Source organism: Dermochelys coriacea, chromosome 2 (assembly GCF_009764565.3).
Source record: "Dermochelys coriacea isolate rDerCor1 chromosome 2, rDerCor1.pri.v4, whole genome shotgun sequence".
Taxonomy (NCBI): domain Eukaryota; kingdom Metazoa; phylum Chordata; order Testudines; family Dermochelyidae; genus Dermochelys; species Dermochelys coriacea.
Window position 1 is genome coordinate 35,947,444 of NC_050069.1, and position 3,289 is coordinate 35,950,732.

Genomic DNA, 3,289 nt, shown 5'->3' on the forward strand with positions numbered 1-3,289 from the left:
TGAGCAAAAATCCCAAACCTTCCACAGATGTGTGTAAGACTCTTATAGCTACCAAGTGAACCTTTACAGAACTCATAGCGATACCTGATCTTTTAAACTCCAACAGGTAGTCCAAGACACTTGAAAGAGAAGAGTGGACAGGAAAGACTTGTTTTTCTGTTATCTAATGATACTTGTTGTCCCTTTTTTGGACAGGAAGTCTCTATCCCCAAGAACCATCCAGGAACATGCCCGGAGTTGCAGAATTTAAAAGTTTGGGTGAAGAATCTGATTGTGATTCAGAGACAAACGACAGCAAAGGACTGGAAGTCTTAGTGGTGGACAAGAAGCAAGTCAAATGAGGTAGGGCTACCAAACTTGTCTTGGCCAAATCACTGCAATTATAATGTCCTTGGCCCTGTGTTGTTCAGTACCTTGAAAAGTATTGGTGTTGGTGAGTATGTGAAAAGATTCCATGAAATAAAGAAGGCATCCCCTATTGATTGAGGGTCAAGTTCCCCTCTCAAGAAAAATGTCTTGCACTTTGTGTTGGTGGCAGTTGGAAAGATGTCCACTTCTCGAACCAACCCCCAGGTTAGAAATATGAATCCAACTGCCATTTGTAATTCTGGGAGAAGCGCCTGCTGAGGTTGTCGGCTGTAGTGTTCTGTGTACCTGGAAGGTAAGAAGCTGAGATGACAATCTGGTTTGCTATGCATCAATTCCGGAGCTATTACTTCATCACAAAGTGAGGGGAACCGTGTCCTACCCCGACGACTGATGTAGAACATGCAGGCCAGGCTGTCCGGATAATATTGAGAGATTTTGCTCTGATCAGAGGAAGGAAGTGAATGCAAGCATTTCTGACTGCTCCCAATTCTAAAAGGTTCATGTGAAGAAGATGTTCTTGGGATGACCATTTGTCCTGGATTGTGTGCAACCCGAGAGGGCCCCCCCTCCCAAAAGGGATGCATCTGATGTTATAATGATGGTAGGAGGAGCTTGGAGAAAAGGGACTCTCGCACAGACCTTGGAAGGGTTCTTCCACCACTTGAGTGACTCCAGAATTCAATGGAGAATAAACACCTGCTAGTCCAGACTGTGCTTGTCCAGTATATAAACACTCCTGAGCTATCCCTGGAAACATCAAAGATGTAACCTGTTGTGTTGGATTATGAAGTCACAACCTGCCATATGACCTACTCGTTGGAGACAATTTCTTGCCAAGGTTTGGGACTTATCTGAATCCTCGAGAAGAGATATTTTAGGGTCACAAACCTGTCCATAGATAGGTAAGCCTTGGGTGCATCCAGAGAAACTCCTATGAAATCTATCCACTACACTGGTGTCAAAGCATACTTTTCGAGATTGAGTTGGAGACCTAACCTGTGGAACAGAGACCTTATTTGTACTGCCGACAGGAGCTCTTAGTAATATCAACCCCTGTATAAGATCAAGATGAGGGAAGATGATTGTTCCTAGTTGATATAGGTGGGTGGCTATGACTGCCATGAACTTTGAGAATACCCTTAGAGCAGAAGAGAGGCCAAAACGGAGCACACAGTCCTGGAAGTGGTCAAGGTTGACTATGAAATGAAGAAACTTCTTGTGAGAGGGGTGAATCATGATATGAAAATACACATCCTGAAGGCTGAGTCACAAACCTATCACCTGAATTTAGGGAGGGAATTATAGCTGTGAGGGTCACCATCCTGAATTTCTGCTGTTTTGTGTAATTGTTTAGATGTCTGAGATCTAATATTGGTCTCCATCCCCCATTCGTTTTGGGAACCAAAAGTACTTGGAATAGAACCTCTTTCCCCTATGCTGAACTGGAACTAGTTCTATGGCCCCAAAGCCTAGAAGAGGAGCAGCAGCACAGGCAGCAGCAAACAGAGCTGAAAACAGGTGAGTCGGAGTGGGAGTGCTGTTGGAGGAGAAGGGAGAAGGGAGAAGGCAAGCCCCTGTTCCTTAAGGGAAGTGAGTTTTTGTGTGGTTTGTGTTTTGTGTTTTTGTGGGGGGGGGGGTTGGTTCAGTTTGCAGGGTCTGGTAGGGAAGTGTATTATGAGAGAAGCAGAGCCCTGATTAATTAGGGAGCTTATAAAGGCAGCCAAGCAGCCAGGAGGCAGCACAGGAGCAGCGGTACAGAAGGCAGCTGAAAACAGGGAAAACAGACAGGCCTGTCACCAGACCTGATCTAGAGAACAGAAGGGTGTTCTGTCTGCTGGGAGCTAAGATACGGGATGTGGACCTGAGGCTGAAGAGGATCCTATTGAGAGCAGGAAAGAATCCACTGATTGTCCTTCATGTGGGAACAAATGATGCAGCTAGATTGTCATTGGAACATATCCAGGGAGACTATGCCAGGCTGGGGAAGACACTTAAAGAAATGGAGGCTTAGGTGATCTTCAGTGGGATTCTACCTGTCTCTACAGGAGGAGAATGAAGGCAAGACAAGACTGTGATAATCAACAGATGGATCAGGCAGCGATGCCATAAGAAGGGCTTTGGGATGTTCATCCACTTAGAGGCCTTCATGGACAGAGGACTGTTCTCATGGGATAGACTCCATCTAAGTAGGGAGAGAAACAGACTTCTGGGATAGAGGTTAGTACAACTAATTAAAAGGACTTTAAATGAGGAACTTGGGAGAGATGGTTGGGAGATGCTCATGTAATCTCCATGCCTGATTATAATATTGACTGGGAAGAAAATAAAAAAAGAGAGAATACAACAATGGAGAAAGGAACAGCAATGGAAAGGAGAATGGACCTTAAGAAGAAAGATAGTGCTGATACCAGTGAAGCTAACAGTTTGGTTAATAGAATGGCTGTAATCTATTGGGTGAGGAATCTGGGCAACACCAATCAGAAATAACTAACATGTTTTTACACCATTGGTTCCCAAACTTGTTCCACCACTTGTCCAGGGAAAGCCCCTGGCGGGCCAGGCCAGGTTGTTTACCTGGTGTGCCCGCAGGTTCGGCTGATCGCGGCTCCCACTGGCCGCAGTTCGCTGCTCCAGGCCAATCGATGCTGCTGGAAGCAGTGGCCGGTACGTCCCTCAGCCCGCGCCGCTTTCAGTAGCTCCCATTGGCCTGGAGCAGTGAACTGCGGCCACTGGGAGCCACGATCGGCCGAACCTGTGGACGCAGCAGGTAAACAAACCGGCCCGGCCCGCCAGAGGCTTTCCCTGCACAAGCAGCGGAAAAAGTTTGGGAACCACTGTTGTAAACCAATGCAAGGAGCCTGGGGAACAATATGGAGGAACTAGAACTACTGGTGCAGAAAGTAAAACCAAATGTTTTAGG

At 46.4% G+C, this 3,289-nt stretch overlaps 1 long non-coding RNA gene across 1 annotated transcript; it reads left to right on the plus strand.

The window, feature by feature from the left end:
• The first annotated feature begins 201 nt into the window (after nt 1-201).
• On the plus strand, nt 202-2,711 carry LOC122458431. Its single transcript, XR_006278479.1, has 3 exons — nt 202-342; nt 1,724-1,887; nt 2,415-2,711. It is a non-coding gene; the product is annotated as an uncharacterized LOC122458431 (long non-coding RNA).
• Nucleotides 2,712-3,289: the final 578 nt, after the last annotated feature.